Raw genomic sequence first — 22,470 nt, 5'->3', positions numbered from 1 at the left:
TTCAAAGCTTTGAGGTAACGCTCGTGTTCCATGCGTCGCATGGCTTCGTCTTCTCGTTGTCGAATCTCCAATGTACGCATCTGCAACTCAAGCAAAGAGCTCGGCTGCGGTTGTGACCCCGCAAAAGGGTCCCTGTGTTGAGGATCTGGAATCTGGGATACAAAAGAAGAGGGAGGAGGAGATGGATAACGCGACGCTGGAGAACGGGTACGCTCTTCCAAAGCCAAGATCTGTGCCTTCTGCTCGTCCAACTTGGTGGTCTGGTTTGCGATTGCTCGCATCATCTGCTGGAACATATCTGTAACACTCAAGCCTGGTGCCCTAGCTGGGCTGCCTGGTGCACTCTGTGTTACCATATTATAGTAGTGATGTGTGTGAACACACTTAGGACCGCCGGGGCACTTTTTCCCTCACTAGGAGGTTTTTTCCCCCGTGCATTGTATATACGCCCATTATCTTCTAGGGCTTGTTATCTTTCATTTTTGGCACTCATAATACACTACTGTGTTGTGCTCAAGCTTCCTCATCTTCTTGAAGTTGTGTGTGCATTCCTGCAACCCTAATTCCAACAATTGGTATCAGAGCAGGCTTCCTCCTCCCGGGCAGCATCACCGGCACCTGCCGCTTCATCTCCTCCGATTGCAACGAGGTTTCACGAGCGTCTGCAGGTTAGTATATGCCGTGGGAGAGCCCGTAGGGCTCGGTCGTTTCAGAATTTTGATCTGAAGTCATTTCGCCCTCCGTTTTTGCATTCCAAGTACTGCGCAGGCAAAATCGTCCTACTGTGCAGATTTTCTGTCAAGATTAAAATCTGCAGGACAGGTGCCCATTCGTCTGTTTTGGGCTGTGCTACATAGCACAGGTCGATTTTATACAGGTTTACCTCTTACAGACAGCATTTACATCTAGTAGTACAGTCATTGGCCATGGCTGACAACAATGATGTATTCCGCATGTTGGCTGCTGAGGATAAGTTGGATGGCACCAACTATCCATTGTGGGCATATATGATGCGACATGTATTGGTAGCAAAGGGGTTATGGAATATTGTGCAGGGTATTGATGCACGTCCTATTGTGGCTGGGAATGCTGCAAACACATCAGAAACAGGTACTGTTGATGATGGTGCAGGCACAAGTGCTGTAGCAGCTGTTCGAGAACCACCACTTTCAGCAGAGCAGATTCGTTGGGATGGTAGAGATGCGCAGGCTCATGCCTTGATTGCGCTGTCTGTCAAACGTACCATTATCCCACATATTCGCTCCTGCAGGACTTCTAAGGATGCTTGGGATGTACTTGCCACATTGTATCAGGCAAGAAATGAGGCTCGTGTTGCTTATCTCCGAAAACAGTTGGAGAATGAGCAAATGAACGAAGGTGATTCTATGGATAGCTTTTTGACAAAGATCAAGGATTTCAAAGAGCAGCTCATTTCTGCAGATGAAATCCTGTCAGACAGTTCACTTGTGCAGACTGTTTTGAATGGTCTACCAGATTCTTATCAAGGTTTTGCTTCCACTCTTCGCTTGATGATGAAAGGCAATCCCAATGCCTTATCATTTGAGGAGTTAGTTTCTGTTTTGCTGCAGGAAGACCAGTCAAGGCAAAACAGGAATATTATGCGTGTCGCAGATCAAGCTTTCGGTGCTAGTCAGAGAAGCGGGAAAGGTAAAGCTGGCTTTTCTTCTAGTAAGCAGAAATCTGCAAATGCTGCGCAACCAAAGAAGGAAGACAAAGATGAGAAGAAGGGTGACAAACAGAAGACATTTTGCAAGTACTGTAAAGGAAATGATCATGTCATCAAAGCGTGTCCTAAGCTGGCTGCGAAAGAGGCTAAGAAGAAAGAGGCTGGTATGGCTGTTGCAGATGCCTCTCCTTCTAACAATGAATCTGCTAATGTTGTGCTAGATACAGAATGGGCATTCAATGCGCAGTGCAGTTATGACCCATCTTTGCATGACACATGTATGTCTGCAGTAGATTCAGATGTATGGTACTTTGACAGTGGTGCCACTAAGCATATCACCTCGCAGCGCAGTTTATTCACTTTCCTTGAGTCTGCTCCCACAGGGAATACTGTCACTTGTGCCAATAACTCCTCTTATCCCGTTAAAGGAGTTGGACAGATTGTGCTGAATGTTGCAAATGGCAACACCTTTACACTTTTTGATGCATTGTATGTGCCAGGGATCAAAAAGAATCTGCTGTCAGTCTCCGCATTTGCCAAAACAGGTTTGGTTGTAAAATTTGTGGATGACAGATGTACTGTTCATGATCTCTCTTGTGGTGACATCATTGTAGCATCTGGTTCACTATGTCGAGGGCTGTATAAGCTCAATATGGATGGCAAATGTGTAGAGGATTCAGCATGTGCTATTATGGATACGCAGGCTATTTCAAATGCAAAACTGTGGCATGCACGTTTTGGTCATCTGAATTTTGCAAGTTTGCTGCGCCTGCAGAAATCTGAAATGGTGTCTTCTTTGCCTAAGCTTGAGGCACCTGTCAAGCATGTTTGTGAGGGCTGCATATTGGGTAAAATGCAGCGTGCTTCCTTTCCCAAAGATGGATCAGTGAGAGCTGAACGCAGATTGCAGCTTGTTCACAGTGATGTTTGTGGTCCCATGCAAACTCCATCATTTGGAAACTACCTTTACTTCGTGACTTTCATTGATGATTTTACCAGGCATGCATGGGTATATCCTTTGAAGGCAAAGTCCGAAGTGTTTTTGTGCTTCAAACAGTTTTTGGTTATGGCTGAAAATGTGTCAGAAAGTAAGATGGGCACCCTCCGTTCAGATCGAGGGGGGGAGTATATGTCTTCAGAATTTAATGCATTTCTGGCTGAGCGTGGGATAAAACACCAATGTACAGTGCCGTATACACCACAGCAAAATGGTGTGGCTGAAAGAAAAAACAGGTCTCTCATGGAAATGGCAAGATGTATGGTTAAGAGTCAAAGTCTACCACATGGTTTTTGGCTTGAGGCTGTCATGTGTGCCACTTATGTACTAAACAGGTGTCCCACCAAAGCATTACAGGTTGTCACTCCATATGAGGCTTGGCATGGCCGCAAGCCGTCTGTTGGCCATTTACGTGTTTTTGGTTGCCTGGCATATGCATTAGTGCCTGTGCAACATCGCAGAAAATTGGATGACAAAGCTGTCAAATGTATTTTTGTTGGATATAGTGCTGAGAGCAAAGGCTATCGTTTGTATCATCCACAGACAAAGCGCATTTTGGTTAGCCGTGATGTTGTATTTGTGGAAGATGCAGTTCAGCCCTTGGTTTCATGTACTAAGGAGACAGATATCAGCTCACGTGATGTCTATGATACATTGTTGCCTCTTTTCAGTGGTGCACAGTCAAGTGCAATACCTCATGAGGCAGTTTTTCAGCCTATGCAGGTTTTAAATGATGGCACAGATCAGCCTATATCTGATGCAGATGTGCATGATGCACTTGAGGATGAGAGACAAGAGATTGAGGGCTCTAGGAATATGCCTAGATGGCTGGTGCAGACTTTGCGTGACAGCAAGTTGGATGCCCCTTTGTCTAGTCGCACTCGTTCTGGCTCTCATGGTGCCTCTTATGCGTCAGATTGTTATGCATTGGCTGTTTCTAGTATGTGCGATGAAAGTGAGCCTGTTTCATTTGATGAGGCACAAAGTTCAGAAAATTGGATGGCTGCTATGCAAGCAGAATACGATGCTATTATGAAGAATGGTACATGGTCTTTATGTGACTTGCCCCCTGGCAAGAAGGCCATTGGCACTAAGTGGGTATACAAATTGAAGCGTAAGCCTGATGGCACAGTGGATCGCCATAAGGCTAGGCTTGTTGCAAAAGGTTATGCTCAAGAGAAGGGCATTGATTTTGATGAGACTTTTGCTCCCACATGTCGTATGACCACTGTTCGTAGCATCTGTGCATTAGCAGCTCATAATGGTTGGAATGTACATCAGCTGGACATAAAGACTGCGTTCTTAAATGGAGATTTGCATGAGGAGGTGTATGTATCGCAGCCTCGTGGTTTTGTTCAAAGAGGGCAGGAAAACAAAGTGTGCAGGTTAAAAAAGGCTTTATATGGTTTAAAGCAAGCTCCACGAGCTTGGTATGAAAAAATACATGCATATTTGACTGCACATGGGTTTCAGAATAGTCCAACAGAAAGCACTTTGTATGTTAAACGTGTGGATGGTGTACATCTAATCATTGCTCTCTATGTCGATGACATGCTGCTCACAGGACCAAATAAGAGTCATATTGCTGATTTTAAGGCTGATTTGAATGCCTCTTTTGAGATGTCAGATTTGGGGCATTTGCATCATTATTTGGGGATACAATTTAAGCAGTGTGATGGAGGTATTGCTTTGTGTCAGACAAAGTATATTGAAACATTGTTGCGGAGATTTGGCCTTGAAGACTGCAAGCCTATTGCTACTCCAATGGAGACAGGTTTGAAGTTGAGTCTTCATGATGCTGGAGATCACTTTGATGTCACACTCTATCAGACAGCTGTTGGTTGCCTCATTTATGTATGCATTACGAGGCCGGACATTCAGTTTGCAGTCTCACAGGTGAGCAGATTTATGCATAGCCCAGGCATTAAGCATTGGCAGGCAGTGAAGCGTATCTTTCGCTATTTGAGTGGTACTCGGCATCTTGGGTTGTTTTATCCCAAGGGGGGATCATTGCCGCCAGATTTACATGTTTTTTCAGATTCTGACTGGGCTGGTTGTTATGACACACGCGTGTCCACGAGTGGTTTTTGCTTCATGCTTGGAAGCTCATGCATATCATGGTTGAGCAAGAAGCAGCCTACTGTGGCCACTTCTAGTTGTGAAGCTGAGTACAGGGCAGCTTTCACAGCTACGGTTGAGTGTGTGTGGCTCAGACGCCTTATGGCTGATTTGGGTGTTGGGCAGCCATCTGCCACCACCATCTTCACTGACAGTCAGAGCGCATTGGCAGTTGCGCGGAACCCAGTGTTCCATGCTCGTACGAAGCACATTGAGGTGCACTACCATTATGTCAGGGAGAGACTCTCTGCAGGAGAGATCAGTTTGGCTTATGTGCCAACACAGGATAACCTTGCAGACCTTTTCACAAAGGCTCTGCCTCGTGAGAAGTTCGAAGCTTTTCGCAAAGCTTTGGGCTTACTCCCTTTTGTGGATTCGTCCACATAGCTAGACACTTCCCTATACATGAGTGCTAGCTCTTGTTCACCGCATCACTCCAGGGGGGATTTGTTACCATATTATAGTAGTGATGTGTGTGAACACACTTAGGACCGCCGGGGCACTTTTTCCCTCACTAGGAGGTTTTTTCCCCCGTGCATTGTATATACGCCCATTATCTTCTAGGGCTTGTTATCTTTCATTTTTGGCACTCATAATACACTACTGTGTTGTGCTCAAGCTTCCTCATCTTCTTGAAGTTGTGTGTGCATTCCTGCAACCCTAATTCCAACACTCTGGTCCCATGGTTCTTGGTCTCTCTCGTCGTCGAAGCTCGCCATAGCAGAAAAATGCACTTCCTTTTCGGAAGGCAATCTGACCATCCACTATCGGTGTGGGAGACGTCCGGAGGCGGAAAACCAACCGTCCTTCGAGGGACAGGAGTCGCTCCGAAAAGGGTAGTCCACCGGCGTGTGAAAACCAACCACACAAGCGAGAAAAAATTCTGGTTTCTTTGCTGAATCTTTGCACTTGAAGTAGGCTCTGTCACCAGCCTGGACATTTCCGAGTATGAAAGGAGTCTGGTGGACTGAAAGTACAAGCTTTGGGAATGGGGGATTATCCTAGAATACAAAGGACCACACTCCTAAAATTTAGGAGAGTTGCTATTTTTGGCCCGACTCTGATGGAAATTCTGTTCGCGTCATTACATCTGGAATTGAGCAGATACCAAGAGTTGGCAATGACAGAATGTCTACCAGTTGGGATATTTTTAGAGATAAAGTTTATGGAAGGACCCATCTCTTAGATTGGGACATGTGGCAAGAAAGTGGATCAAAGTGAGACAAGTGGCCTGACACTTGTTAGAAAGTGGATCAAAGTGAGACAAGTGGCCTCACACGTGTCACTTTAGCTATTGTGGCTCTCCACTTGTCATTGTAGCCTTCTCTTGCCATTTTAGCTCATGAGATGCCCAAATCTATAAATTGGAGCTCTCTCTCTTCATTAATAAAGGCTCTCTTGCTGCACACTAGCCTCTACCACCGTTACAGGCTTCCCCAATGATGGCTACTCTCTTACTCTCTCTCTTGAAGGCTGCCCATGAAGAATACCGATTGTTGGGGACTATTTTGGAGGTTTCCATCGCGAAGAAATACTGAAGGCAAGGGTATTTAATCATTTTATTATGATTTCTAGCCATTGTACTTGTTGTACCAGTCCTTGTACTTGCTGTACCTGTTGTACTAGCCATTGTACCAACTATAACTGTTGAACCAACCATTGTACCTGAAGTACCAGCATTTGTACTTACTGTACCAATCACTGTACCGGCTGTACCAACCACCGCTAAATGGAGAGTTGTACTTGCTGTACCAGCTCTATTGCATGAAGACCCGTGGTTTTTGGGGAAGAATCAGTACCCACACGGAGGTATATGGATTATATTGTTGGCCCGACATTTCTACAGCCTATGTTTTGGCTTGGTTGCCTCGTATATTGGGCTGTGTTATGGCATTTGTATATGGATAATCCGGCATCTCCCGTGGGAAGAGTAAGGCCCTCAAAGCTTGTACATGATATTATTCTCCTTGGGTAATAATATACTCCAAGGGGGGGGGTGGGCCCATTCCGGGCTCTATGCGGTGTCACATGTGCAAGCTCCATTTTCAGCATTTGTGGATGTTTTCTCTAGCTTTATGTTTTATGCAAAGTGATGATGGCTATGTGTTAAGGCTATGGCCATGTTTAAATATTTTAATATGCATTGATGGTATCAACAAGTGTGCCCCGGGCATGCGCGAGTTACATTGGTATCAGAGCATAGGCTTTCTTGGAAGTGGAGGCTTCCTTCTATCAATAAGGAAGAGAAAAGATCTCAAGTGGGGACCACACTTACCATTATTGCTGTTAAGCATGGCCAGCCGCTTCATAGCTTATGAAGCAAGAGCATGAGCAGTAGACAGCTTGTTGATCTAAGGATTTATGAATTCACAAAATTTATCTTGGAAGTATGGAGTTGGCTTTACGTGCATACGTTTAGCACTCTTTCCATATGGATATTGTGGATTATATTATCAAGCTTACAGGCAGGCTATATGGAGATATATCTCAGGATATCTTAAGGATATGGTAACGAGATATTTCTTTTGGCTTCATGACCAACCCGGCAAAGAAAAGCTAAGTGTACTTTGAGTTTGCAAAGTTAGTGCTTTTGTTATTTACTATGAAGTGTTTTTGATGTTCACTAACCCTTGTATAGCCATGCAAGGAGAAAGGTGGTGTTTTTTGGCTTGGTCTATGGATTCCTGGACTTCTTTTCTAGGGATTTGGATCCATCCTCAGTTTATGGATTATGTTTATGACTCCCTTTTACTAGGATGGATTATTCTTTATAGTTCCCTTTATTTGGGATGCATTGGACTTATCAAACTCATTGTTCACATACCTTGTGTAGTGTTCTCTTGTCCTACGTGCTCTCTTGAAGATTGTTTCTACCATGTGTGGGTGGAACAATAGAGAGCAGATGGAAGGGAACATGGGCACTTCAAAGGGTAGTGACAAGCACAACATACCCCGTGTAGTGTTCTCTTGTCCTACGTGCTCTCTTGAAGATTGTTTCTACTATGTGTGGGTAGAACAATAGAGAGCAGATGGAAGGGAACATGGGCACTTGAGAGGGTAGTGTGAGTTGGTGGTCGAAATGCCTACAAACTATTGGTAGCCGAAATGCCTATAAACTATGTGTAGCAGAAATGCTTATGGAACACCAGGCTATCTATGACTGCGAGTGATTGTTTTATCTTGTTACTTAAGCCCACCTCTTATCCAAGGTGTGTGGTCAGAGTACCAACACGGAGTGCAAGTGGTAAAGTGGACATGACGCCTGGTTGGCACGGAACTTATATCTATGCCAAGGGTCATGTGGACCGATGCCTTATTGGCAGGAGACTTATTTTGTCTCGCCCATTTACTTGGGACATGGATTATGATATTTGGACTTATGGGACTGATTTGTCTCGCTTAATTTTGGGACATGATATTGCTATTATGGAGACTTATTTAGTCTCACCCATTTCTTTGGGACATGGATTCTTCAGATATATTGGATTTTTGAGACTGTCTCGTCTCGCCCACTCGATGGAACATGATTATATCTTGAATATATGGCTTGAAGCTTAAAGTTGCGGACAACTTTTAAGAAGTTGGGGAGGATGTCACCAGCCTAGACATTTCCCAGTATGAAAGGGGTCTGGTGGACTCTAGGATGTCTAAATATTTGGAAAATACAAGCTTTGGGAATGGGGGATTATCCTAGAATACAAAGGACCACACTCCTAAAATTTAGGAGAGTTGCTATTTTTGGCCCGGCTCCGATGGAAATTTTGTTCGTGTCATTACATCTGAAATTGAGTAGATACCAAGAGTTGGCAAAGTGCCTATGACAGAATGTCTACCAGTTGGGATATTTTTAGAGATAAAGTTTATGGAAGGACCCATCTCTTAGATTGGGACATGTGGCAAGAAAGTGGATCAAAGTGAGACAAGTGGCCTGACACTTGTTAGAAAGTGGATCAAAGTGAGACAAGTGGTCTCACACTTGTCACTTTAGCTATTGTGTGGCTCTCCACTTGTCATTGTAGCCTTCTCTTGCCATTTTAGCTCATGGGAGGCCCAAATCTATAAATTGGAGCCCTCTCTCTTCATTAATAAAGGCTCTCTTGCTGCACACTAGCCTCTACCACCGTTACAGGCTGCCCCAATGATGTCCATTCTCTTTCTCTCTCTCTTGAAGGCTGTCCATGAAGAATACGGGCTGTTGGGGATTGTTTTGGAGGCTTCCATCGCGAAGAAATACTGAAGGCAAGGGTATTTAATCATTTTATTATGATTTCTAGCCATTGTACTTGTTGTACCAATCCTTGTACTTGCTGTACCTGTTGTACTAGCCATTGTACCAACTATACTTGCTGTACCAACCATTGTACCTGAAGTACCAGCATTTGTACTTACTATACCAATCACCGTACCGGCTGTACCAACCACCTAACCGACTATACCAGCCATTGTACTTGTTGTATTGGTTGAATGGAGAGTTGTACTTGCTGTACCAGCTCTATTGCATGAAGACCCGTGGTTTTTGGGGAAGAATCAGTACCCACACGGAGGTATATGGATTATATTGTTGGCCCGATATTTCTACAACCTATGTTCTGGCTTGGTTGTGTCGTATTGGGCTGTGTTATGACATTTGTATATGGATAATCCCGCATCTCCCGTGGGAAGAGTAAGGCCCTCAAAGCTTGTACATGATATTATTCTCCTTAGGTAATAATATACTCCAAGGGGGGGGGTCGGCCCATTCCGGGCTCTATGCGGTGTCACATGTGCAAGCTTCATTTTCAGCATTTGTGGATGTTTTGTCCAGCTTTATGTTTTATGTGAAGTGATGATGGATATGTGTTAAGGCTATGGCCATGTTTAAATATTTTAATATGCATTGATGGTATCAAGAAGTGTGTCAAAGGCCCTAGTCCCGCAGGCATGTGCAAGTTACAGGCTCTGATACCACTGTAACATGCGGAAGCTTCGAAGAAGAATCGGTAACTTCAATGCTAAAAAATCAGAACTCTTTTCGCGATGGAATTAACGCACAAACTGAATGAAGATGTAATTGACATCATTCCAGAGGGAGACTCACAGCCCGGATTGGCACTGTTTCATGTGCAGGACAATGCACACCTGACCTCGGATGAATGGAGTGGAATCTTGGCCGACTCGTCCCGGACTGGGCTCACATGGGATGAGTTTTCCACCCCAGGTCCTGCACCTTCTTGTACAGATATGTCTACGTGGCATCCAAGTGCGGGATGCACGTGATATCCCCTTCTGCTTAACTTGACGGAAGTTGCATAGCCTCCAAATAATCCGTCAATAACGCTGGATAGTCGTCGAAGAACTCTTTGTCAAGCCAATCTGCTTCGTGGGTCCCTCGGTCCTGAAACTTTGTGAGGAACTGTCTTTGCCTTCAGCTTGAGCCACTCAGCCATGTCCGAAGCGGTGCAAAAGGATCTGTTCTGGAACCATCACTTCAGCTTCTTCAATGATATTTGGTTTCACCTCGTCTTTCACTTCTGAAGGGATCGAACATGCATATGGTTTTTAACCAACTGACATGAAACACATCATGCATAGTCCAACTCGGAGGTAGCTTCAACTTCATTGACAACGTTGGGCATCTCTTGCCCACCTGTTTCAACCTTTGCTTCATAATCCAAAGATACACCCAATCACCTTCCGAAAACTTCATATCCCTTCGGTCTTTGTTGGCCTGCCGAGTGTAGGCCTCCTGCGCTTTAGCCAGCCTGTCTTTTACTGACTTCAAAATCTTCTAGTAAGACTCCGTCAATCTGTTCGCTTCAGGTACTGAAGACGAGGTTTTGGTTAGTAGCGACTGGAATGGTCTTCCAAACGCTGCCTCATATGGAGTCCTGCCAATAGTTGAAGAAAAAGAATCATTCAAAATAGCTTGAACTAAAGGTAAATAAGATTCCCACTTACCTTGGTGATCGTGTGAAGGGAGCTAAAGAAGCTCAACTGAAACAGTTAGGGTTTCATGTGGGAGACACACACAGAGAAGAAGGGAGAGAGAGAGAGACGTATGGGAATAAGTCAACTCACAAAGTATGAGTGTGTGACTCCCCTATCACACATGTATATTTGCTCTAGTGCACATAGTGCACTTAGTACATTAAAAGTACTAAGTGTACTATGTACTATAAAACTTATGGGCTTGTACACACTATAAGGGTGGGCATAATGCACAACCTCCTACTTAAAGGCAGTGTGCCCTTAAGTGAAGAAAAAGAAAAAAATCAGCATGTACATGATAATATACAAGGCCATATCAAGGCTGAAACTGGCCTCATCCAATGCCCATCAAGTGTCTGCAATGAGCAAACCGCTCTGGAGGCAAACTCTTTGTCAACAGATCAGCCGGGTTGTCATCCGTATGAATCTTGACAAGCTGAATCAGCTTGTTCTCTATCACCTCTTTGATGAAGTGATACTTCACATCCACATGCTTCGTCTTTGCATGAAAGACAGGGTTCTTTGCCAACTGGATGGCACTGTGACTGTCACAATGCAACAATGGAATATCCCCTGTATAACCCAAATCAACCACTAACCGAGATAGCCATAATGCCTCCTTGCAAGCCTCTGTGGCTGCAATATACTCGGCCTCTGTAGTAGATAAGGCAGTGCACTTCTGCATCCTGGATATCCATGACACAGCACCTCCTGTGAATGTAAACACATAACCGGTAGTAGACTTCCGGTTATCTGGATGACCGGCATAATCCGAATCCGTGTAACCATGCACTAATGCATCCTGTTTGCCAAAGCAGATGCACATATCCTGTGTGCCCTTCAGGTATCTCATGACACCTTTCACTGCTTCCCAATGCCTCTGCCAGGGTTGGCCATGTATCTAGTAACCACTCCCACTGCAAATGCAATGTCCGGCCTGGTAGCAACCATGGCATACATGAGACTGCCACAAGCTGAAGCATACGGAATCTTGGCCATATCAGCCCTGTCACTATCCGACTGTGGGCTGTCCATAGCACTGAGTTTCACATATGGAGGCAAAGGAGTACTAGTCTTCTTCCCCCCTTCCATATTGAACCTCTACAAAACTTTGCCAATGTATTTCTTCTGAGACAAATACAACACATGTTGATTTCTGTCCCGAAGTATCCGCATACCCAAAATGTGATTTGCATCACCCAAATCCTTGATGTCAAAGGTCTGATGCAGCCTCTTCTTCAAGGCATCCATCTCTTTACGAGATTTCCCGGCAATCAACATATCATCAACATACAAGATGAGGATGAATAGACTGCCATCCAAAGCTTTCTTGGTGTATAAGCAGTGATCTATGTCACTCCTCCTGAAATCCTGGGATTTCATGAATGTATCAAATTTATGATACCATTCCCTTGGTGCCTGTTTGAGCCCATAAAGACTCTTTTTCAGCTTGCATACAAGCTTCTCCTTTCCATTCACTACATAACCCTCTGGCTGTTGCATATATATCTCCTCATGGAGATCACCGTGAAGAAAAGCAGTCTTCATATCCATCTGAATCAAATCCAGATCATCATGAGCAACCAAAGCTAATACAGCTCTAAGTGTGGTCATTTTGACCACTGGAGAGAAGATCTCATCGAAGTCCACACCATATTCTTGCTTGAAGCCCTTAGCCACTAACCTGGCTTTGTATCTTGGCTTTGCATCAGGCGCAACTTTGAGCCTGTAAACCCACTTGCATGGCAAAACCTTCTTGCCTCTAGGCAAATGCACCAACTTCCATGTTCCATTTTTGTGCAGAGAATCCATCTCTGACTTCATAGCACGCTCCCAAAGAGCCTTGTTTGCCCTCTGTAAAGCCTCCTTATAGCAAGAGGGCTCCCCACAGTCAGTGAGCATCAAGTAGTCAACCCCTGGAACAAACCTGTGAGGGGGTCTGGATGGTCTTGTGGACCTCCGTACCCAATGACCATCATTTGCAGGTTGCTGTCCAGCCTGCATATCACCTATTGGTGGCTCCTGTTCCATGCCATAAGGTTGAAAGATCATGCCCGGTATCTCCTCTAACTCTGGAATATCCATCGGGATATCTTCTGCCATCTCTGGCTGTCCATTTGGACCATTTCCAGCACCATTTAAGGGCTGGTTTTGTTGCTGTAATGGCTGATTTACAGCCCTTGGTTGTTGTCCATGATGTCCATCATCATCAAAGATGACTCTGCCAGGCTCCTGTTGCCTTGCAGGTTCCTTATACATGCATGTTTCATCAAAAATGACATCATTGCTGCGTATAATCTTTCTATTCACTGGATCCCCAAGTCTATACCCATTTCACTTTTGTTACCATATCCTAGGAATATGCATTTGTGAGACTTAGGATCAAGTTTGGTGCGTATTTCCCTGCGTATGTGCACGTACGTAACGCAACCAAACACTCTCGAGTCTCAAGTGCTTGTAGGACAGAGGCTTCCCTGTCCATACTTCCTCTGGCACTTTCCCACCAAGCCTTGTGTTAGGTGACCTGTTTATAAGATGAACGGCTGTCATAACAGCTTCAGCCCAAAAACCATGAGGTAACGCAGCATGTGACAACATAGAACGTACCTTTTCCTGAATGGTCCTGTTCATCCTCTCTGCTGTCCCGTTTTGTGGAGGATCATAAGGAGCAGAGAGCTCCGTCTTGATGCCTTTAGCATCACAAAAGTCTTGAAACTGTTTGGACATATACTCTCCACCATTGTCGGAACGCAAAGCCTTCAGTGTTTTGCCTGTTTGATTGTCAACATGAGCAACAAACTTCTCAAACATTGAGAATGTATCACTCTTCAAACGAAGAGGATAAACCCACACCTTGCGTGTGGCATCATCAATAAAAGACACAAAATATTTTGCCCCTCCCAAAGAAAGCTGAGGCATCTCACATACATCTGCATGCACAAGCTCTAACTGAGCATCTTTCTGTCCAAGAGCTTTCTTGTGGGGGCACTGGAGTTGCCTGCCATATATACATTGCTCACAAAACTGAAAACTTGAGAACTTTCTTTAGAGAAGGCAAGTAACCAAAACGAGACAATTGCTCCATTCCTTTGACACTCATGTGTCCCAACCGGCTATGCCACATAGAGAATTCCGGCAGCTCGGTTGCATTTACATTAGCATGGTGACAAACACCAGCATGCATGAAGTAAAGAGTGTCCACCTTAGAGCCTCTGGCAACAACCAGTGAGCCCTTACTAATCTTCCACTTTTCACTACCAAATGTGGTAACATAACCAGCATCATCAAGCTGTGCAGTAGAAAACAGGTTCTTCTTGATCTCAAGCACATGCCTGACATCATGGAGCATAAGCTGTGAGCCATCTGAAAACACAAGCCTCACATCACCTCTACTGAGAATCTGGCATGCATGGTTGTCACCCAAGTAAACTACTCCTTCATTGCCAGCAGTATACCTGACAAACATATCTCTGCAACCTGTGACATGAAAAGAGGCACCTGAATCAATGATCCATGAGTGCATACAATGACCATCTCCTGCATGGAGTGAATGGGCATCAAGTGAAGACATGAATAGGACTTCATCCTCGCTGTCACCTGCATGTGACACATTGACTTCTTCAATCTTGACTCCACTTTTGCCCTTTGGCTTTGCATCTTTGGCTTTGCATCTTTGGCTTCATCTTTGTCTTTGTCTTTTTCTTTGCCCTTTTCCTTTTGATCATCCATTTGTAGCATTGCTTTTTGAAATGTCCCTTCTTGCCACAATAATGACATTCCAAGTCCTTTTTGGAGCGGGACTTGCTCCTTCCCCGTTCTTGGCTTTTACCCCTTTGCTGGGATCTCCCACGTGCATTCATTGCATTGGACTTTCCAACAGAGTTGTTCTTCCTGTTCATCTCCTCTTGAAGGAGAGCACCCTCCACATCTGCATATGACAGCATAGCATTTGAATTGCTAGTGGCTGTCTTGAATGTGTCCCAACTCTCTGGCAAAGTGTATAAGAGAAAGGTGGCTTTGAACTCATCGTCCATTGCCAACTTTTGATTGATGACCTGGCTGACAACACCATTAAACTCATTTAGATGGGTTGTCATAGACGCCCTTCCTTCATTTGAAGACCTATGAGTTTCTTCAACCAATACACTTTGCTTGAGGCACTTTGCTGGGCATACAAGTCCTGCAATCTTTGCCACATTCCCCAAGCTGTCTTCTCTTCATGTATGCTGAAAAGTAAAGTGTCTGACACAGACAACATGATGGTGGATCTTGCTTGCTTATCCATATCTTCCCATTCTTCAGCAGTAAGAGAAGCGGGCATTACACCCCTTTCTTTGATGGGCTTGTGCTGTTTCTTCTGGAGCAACACATTATAGCACTGGGTTTGCCAAATGTCATAATTATGTGAGCCTTCAAGCTTCTTGATGTGAAGCAATGAAGAGCTCTCACCTGTGGTTGCCATAGCAATATGCAACCTTTGACACAGTCAATGCCTGACTCCCTGCAAGATGTGCAAACACTGCACCAAAAGCACACAAAGTGCTCACAGTTGTTCTCCCAAAGTTTATCTCCCACTGCGGAAGCACGAATGCAACTCTCCTCCCACTGAATGTGATAAATCACCAAAATCTGGTTGCTGCAGATTTATGACAGCACCGTAGATGTGCTCTGTTCCCCTTCCAAAATACTGTACAACAGTACTAAGTGCTCACCAATGATGTACCAAATCTGTACTGGCAAGTACAGCAGCTGAAAATGAGCCTTTTCCTCACTCAAATCAATGTGCAGCCATGCCAAAACTTGTACAAAGTTGTACCAAATCTGTACCAGCAAGTACAGTAGTAATAAATGCTCTCCTGGCTGTCCAAATGAGTGAAAATCAGACCTTAACAGTCCCCACCACTGCATACAACAGTCCTGGACAGAAATTAAGCAAAAGCCCCTTGATTGCAAGTGGATTTCTGAGGGTTCAAGGCATAAAAGTCTTCCCTGCTGCTTTGCCAAGCTCAACAAGCACAAAATCTTGAAAAGCCCCTTGATTCAAGATCAATTTCTGATCATGAATGGTACATTAATGCACATGAAAGGCATCCAGAGTCTTCACAATGCTTCCCCCTGGCCACATATACATCCAATACATAAAAGCCCCTTGATTTACTGGCACATTGAGTGCTTGACAGGCATCAACAAATTGCCGAAAGCATCAAATGCCAGTGCCTGCATGCAAATCAACCCAATTGGCACAAAAGCCCTTTGATTTGCACTCCAATTTCCTGCAATTTAGCCCCGAATGTGAGATTGCTCACATCATACAGCATGTATGAATGCCCAATGGCACAATTACATCAAAAGCCCCAAATGTTAACACCCAATTTCTTGCAAATTGACCCGGAATGTGACCAATGGCACCCAATGTTGCCAATTGTGCTAAAATCTGAGCCATTAGGACCTGTACCTGCTCAATTGATGATAAAGGACATGCAAATCCCAAAATTGAAGCAAATACCTTTGAAATTTTTGATTTCTGTTGCAGAAAAGGGGGGGCGTCGTATTTGTTGACTCGTGTGCTGAAGCTGCTGTTGCTATGCAGGTACGGATGCTGTATTCGTGCAGGTGCCAGGCAGAGGTTTTTTGTAACGAGGAGCTGGTGATGACGATAGATGGAAGTGCAGGCTGGCGGAGCTTCCCTCTAGGCGCCTCACCTGTTGCGAGCGCTGCCCAAAGTCCAGCGCCACAAACTTGCGTTACACCCGATGGTTACGCTAGTCAGCAAATTGTGCTGTTGCACTTGGCGACATCTCACAGGACCTGGCCCCGTTAGTTGATGACCTGCACACACGTTGTTGTACCTGTGGCACACAGGCTATGGCTATGGCAACTCCTCAAGCTTGTCACTAATGGCCCCAAATTCAGCGCTGTCTCCAATGCTCACACGCACAGGCTGTCGACCTTCAGCCATGCCTGCTTGGACACACACCTGCAAGCTACCTGCTTGCGCTTCACCTGTAGCATCTCCAATGCTGGCGTTGACCTCGAGCTGGTTTGCCCTATTCTGCACACAGCAGCGATACACACATGTGCCTTAGCACCTACACAAGCTTCTGCCCACGTTGCAGCTTATGGTGACTTGGTACACTTGCACCACAACGGCGCTCACGGTATTGACCTTGCGCTCTGATACCAGTTGAAGGGAGCTAAAGAAGCTCAGCTGAAACAGTTAGGGTTTCATGTGGGAGACACACAGAGAAGAAGGGAGAGAGAGAGAGAGACGTATGGGGATAAGTCAACTCACAAAGTATGAGTGTGTGACTCCCCTATCACACATGTATATTTGCTCTAGTGCACATAGTGCACTTCGTACATTAAAAGTACTAAGTGTACTATGTACTATAAAACTTATGGGCTTGTACACACTATAAGGGTGGGCATAATGCCTTTACCCCAACATCGTGGACATAACACTTCAGCACATCAAAGGCCAACTGGTTGGAGATTTCTGTGTGGTCGTCCGTTTGTGGATGAAACGCACTCGAAAAATTCAATTTAGTACCAAAGCTATCAAACAATGCCCTCCAAAAATGACTGGTAAACTTGGCATCTCGGTCTTACACTAGGGTCCTAGGGATCCCGCCAATCGGGTACCAATGCCGAATGAACAAATGGGCAATATCTTCAGCGGTCACATTGGCCATGCATGGAATAAGCATAACAAATTTGCTATATCTATCAACTATAGTCAAGCACGGAGTATTATTCTTACCCGGACTGGGAGGCAGATTCGTGACAAAATCCATCGAAATATCTTTGAAAGGTCCCTTAGGAATTGGCAAGAACTGTAACAACCCTATCTTCTTCCCACGAGGAGCTTTCACCTATTGACAAATATCACAGTGTTGTACATATGAAAACACATCTCGCCTCATCTTTAGCCAATAGTATTGCCATTCTAACTTCTTCAAAGTCGAATTTCTGTCCCTATGACCATGAGTAATGGCGTCATGGAGAAGAGCTGCTGCGAACGACTTCATGACACACAGTCGGCCTTTGTAGAAAAGCCAACCATCGCGTATCAAAAAGTGTCATGGTCTTGTGGCATCCAATGCCTGTTTCCACTGTGTACTGAATTCCTCGGAATCCGCGTACATGTGCTTCATGTCGTCTAGTCTCGTACCAACAAGGTCGAGTCTAGTGGTCTAAATCAAGGTTACCTGTCCCTTCCGGCTCAAAGCATCGGCCATTGGATTGGCCTTTCTTGCAAGGTACTCAATCATATCACCAAATTTCTAGAATATCTGGCTCCAGCGGTGCTGTCAATCACTCCACTGTGCACTTGGCATTGTTTGAATCCAACGTAATGCTTGATGGTCAGTGCGAACCTCAAAGTCCCGGCCATAAAGAACATGTTTCCAATGTTTCAAGGCCTGTATAACTGCGAGGAGTTCCCGATCGTAGACCGAGTAATTCTTTTCTGCGGGCAGTAACTTACGAGACATGTAAGCTATTGGATGACCATTCTGTTGTAATACACCTCCAATGGCGATGTTACTCGCATCGGTGATCATCTGGAACGGCTCATCCCACGAGGTAAGTGCTAGACAAGGCGCTTCTGACCAAGCCACCTTGAGGTTCTTGAATGCCTCCAATGCTCGTGGAGTCATTCGAATCCGTTGTCTTTTAGTCTTAACACCCTTCAGAAGATCGGTGAGATCCGCTGAGAGGTCAGAAAATTTGTCTATGTGGGTGGAGTATGTCTGACATATATCCACAAAGGATCTGTGGTACTTCTCAATTGACAATCTCGGCCACCTTGGCCGGATCAAGTCGAATGCCTTCTGTACTAATTATATATCCAAGGTAATGAGCCTCAAACAAATAAAATTCCGACTTCTTCTCATTGACGTGGAGCTCGTTGCTTTCGAGCAACTTTAGGACTTTCTCAACATCAATGTCATGTTGCTTAACCGTAGCTGAAAATACCAGTATGTCGTCCAGAAATATGAACACACACTTTCCAATCAATTCCCGGAACACCCGCATCATCATGCGGTTGAATGTGGCTGGGGCGTTCGTCAAGCCAAAAGGCATGACCACAAATTCATAGTGGGCCCTTTCCGCACGGAAGGTTGTCTTGGGGATGTCCCCCTCAATAATCCGCACCTGGTGGTACCCACTCTTCAAATCGAGTTTCGAGAACAGCTTAGTTCCATTCAGCCTCTCGAGAATATAATCTATTCGAGGCATTGGGAATCTACTCTTGATAGTCAGCTTATTGAGTGCACAATAATCGACACACAAACGAGAAGACCCATCTTTCTTCATGACAAACAGATTGGTGCTGCAAATGGCGGCACGCTAGGGTGGATGAAGCCAGATTGCAACAATTCTTGGAGTTGGCGGTCCAACTCCGATTCCATTGCCTTGGAAAGGCGATATGGAAACCTGCTCGAGGGTTCCGAGCCTGGGAGGAGATCAATCTTGTGGTCCTCTGGTCTGGACGGGGGGAGTGGGGGGGGGGGGGAGATTGTCGTGAAGAAATGGAGAGCCAAATACTTCTCGGAAGCACTAGCCACTGTTTGGGCAGTCTGGATGTATATCATCGCACAATGTGTTTCTTTCTTGATTGCTCGTTTAGCCTACAAGTGGCTTATGAGCAGAAAGTTTGGGATTCTTGGCTCACACTTAATGGTCACTGGGGCGTTGGACACATTCCGACTAATCTGGAAAGTGTGCTTGTCTCACTTGACATCAGGAAGGAACTTGTGAAACCACTGAATGTCCAAAATTATGTCTGCTCCTACAAGAGGGGTAACCATAATATCACGCACAAACTCTATGTCCATGAATAACTAACTTAGCACCAAGAGCTTCATACCTGATGCTCGTTGTCATGCCTGTGCTAAAACCCTCAACTTGCTTGTCCACTGACGTCAGGATGAAACGGGCACGCGGAGCGGCCTGTTCCATGACCACGTCCTCTGTGCTACCGCTATCAAACAAGACGACGACTCTCTGGCCACCTATGTAGCCAAAGGTCTTGAGCAATTCGTTGCGCTCGTACTCCTGGTCATGGGCGTCCTTCTGCTTATCTACGAGCCCTTGGCTAATGATTGCTCCAACTGAAGCATTGGGATTCGAAGAACTAGGGACAGCCACTAGGGTCTGTGTGGGAGCTGGGCTCACCACTGAAGCCGTGGAGGCTAAAGCGGCGGTCTTTGGAGCGGTAGTCTTCGACATTCCCGAGAAGGTGTCCTTTTGTATGACAAAAGAAACACCTACCCTCCTCCTTGTACTGAGCAATCTCCTTAGCACTCAACTTGCCACCAGTCTTACCTGCCTCCGCTTTCTGGTCTGGAGTAAGCTTGGGCACATTGGTCGGAATGATGCAAAACTGAAATAAAAGACTGAACTTGAACCTTCTTGGGGCTGAGGAGAATCCTTTGCCCTTGACCTCAATTCTTCACCCTTTGCGTTAGCTTCTCCTTGGCTGTCCTGGCCCCTTGATTGGCTTCAGCACTTGGTGAAATATGAGATGAATGAACTGATTTTATGCCTTGGGTTTGTATACCCCTCTCTAATGCTGGTCGGCTAGTTTTATCCAGGTCGGCTGACTGAAAAAGCCTCACGACTGCATAAAGTAGTATTTAATGCTGAAAAAAACATGTGTGTTCACTCTTGGCCTGCCCAGCCCTTCCTTGGGCTGGTGGGTAAGGGCCATGGGCCCCTTGGGGCCCTCCTGCCCAAACATGGGGTATAATTCCCTTTTTGGGATAGCCCTAAGGGAAACCCCCTTCTACATGCAACCTACACAGCTGTCTGGTATCTGGCCACGGACCAAACACACAGAGCAACTGACATCATTCCAGAGGAAGACTCACCGCTCGGACTGACACTGTTTCATGTGCAGGACAATGCACACCTGACCTTGGATGCATGTGTAGGACAATGCACACCTGACCTCGGACGAATGGAGTGGAACCCTGGTTGACACTTCCTGGACTGGGTTTACATGGGACCAGTTTTCCATCCCAGGTCCTGCACCTTCTTGTATAGATATGTCTGCGTGGCATCCAAGTGCAGGATGGACGTGACACACTGAGTACCGAACTCCACTGAATGTGCGTACTTGTGCTTCATGCCATCTAGCCTTGTACCAACAATTCCATCCGTGTGGATTTTGGATGTGGGACACGGTTCCTTCCCTACTCAAGGCGTCGACCACTGGGTTGGCCTTGCCTAGAAGATACTTGATCATACCACCAAACTGCTGGAAAATCTTGCTCCAATTTGTGCTTGGCATTGTCTGAAGCCATTGCAAAGCTTGGTGATTTGTGCTAACCTTAAGGCTCAAAGTTGCACCCTTAAAAGGAAATGTTTCCAATGCTCTAGGGCTTGTATCACTACAAGGAGTTCCCAGTTGTAAACCGAGTAGTTCTTCTGTGCAGGGATTAGCTTACGGGATGTGTAAGCTACTGGATGAATGGGAGATAGAAATTAGGGTTAGGTTTTCATGTGAGAGACAAACACACAGAGAGAAGAAGGGAGAGAGAGAGTTGTGGGGATAACTCAACTCATTGGAATGAGTGTGTGACTCCCCTATCACACATGTATATTGCACTAGTACACATAGTGCACTTAGTACATTAAAAGTACTAAGTGTACTATGTACTATAACTTATGGGCTTGTACACACTATAAGGGTGGGCATAATGCCTTTATCCCAACAACCTCCCACTTAAAGGCAAAGTGCCCTTAAATGAAGGAAAAGAAAAATCGGCATGTACATGATAATATACAAGGCCATATCAAGGCTGAAACTGGCCTCATCCAATGCCCATCAAGTGTCTGCAATGAGCAAAGCGCTCCGGAGGCAAACTCTTTGTCAACAGATCAGCCGGGTTGTCATCCGTATGAATCTTAACAAGCTGAATTTGCTTGTTCTCTATCACCTCTCTGATGAAGTGATACTTCACATCCACATGCTTCGTCTTTGCATGAAAGACAGGGTTCTTTGCCAACTGGATGGCACTGTGACTGTCACAATGCAACAATGGAATATCCCCTGTATAACCCAAATCAACCACTAACCGAGATATAGCCATAATGCCTCCTTGCAAGCCTCTGTGGCTGCAATATACTCGGCCTCTGTAGTAGATAAGGCAGTGCACTTCTGCATCCTGGATATCCATGACACAGCACCTCCTGTGAATGTAAACACATAACCGGTAGTAGACTTCCGGTTATCTGGATGACCGGCATAATCCGAATCTGTGTAACCATGCACTAATGCATCCTGTTTGCCAAAACAAATGCACATATCCTGTGTGCTCTTTAGGTATCTTATGACACCTTTCACTGCTTCCCAATGCTTCTTGCCAGGGTTGGCCATGTATCTAGAAACCACTCCCACTGCAAATGCAATGTCCGGCCTATTTGAAGCATACGGAATCTTCGCCATATCAGCCCTGCCACTATCTGACTGTGGGCTGTCCATAGCACTGAGTTTCACATATGGAGGCAAAAGCTTGCATACAAGCTTCTCCTTTCCATTTACTGCATAACCCTCTGGCTGTTGCATATATATCTCCTCATGGAGATCACCGTGAAGAAAAGCACTCTTCACATCCATCTGAATCAAATCCAGATCATCATGAGCAACCAAAGCTAATACAGCTCTAAGTGTGGTCATTTTGACCACTGGAGA

At 45.3% G+C, this 22,470-nt stretch overlaps 2 protein-coding genes across 7 annotated transcripts in view; one reads left to right on the top strand and one right to left on the bottom strand.

Annotated features, from left to right (window-relative positions):
• Positions 1-22,470, top strand: part of LOC147607449 (Transmembrane proteins 14C) — a 64,871-nt gene that overhangs the window by 12,301 nt on the left and 30,100 nt on the right. The gene's annotated exons all lie outside the window — the stretch shown is intronic.
• Positions 10,724-22,470, bottom strand: part of LOC147607447 (uncharacterized) — a 156,404-nt gene continuing 144,657 nt past the window's right edge. Inside the window, exon 2 of the mRNA XM_086790251.1 lies at positions 10,724-11,397. The gene's annotated coding sequence lies outside the window, so the exon portion shown is untranslated. The remainder of the gene's footprint in view (positions 11,398-22,470) is intronic.

This window comes from Cibotium barometz, chromosome 55, assembly GCF_041138505.1.
Source record: "Cibotium barometz isolate CiBa-2024 chromosome 55, ASM4113850v1, whole genome shotgun sequence".
NCBI classification, from domain to species: Eukaryota; Viridiplantae; Streptophyta; class Polypodiopsida; order Cyatheales; family Cibotiaceae; genus Cibotium; species Cibotium barometz.
The sequence above is the reverse complement of the archived record's forward strand: the minus strand, read 5'-3'. Positions and strand labels throughout refer to the sequence as shown.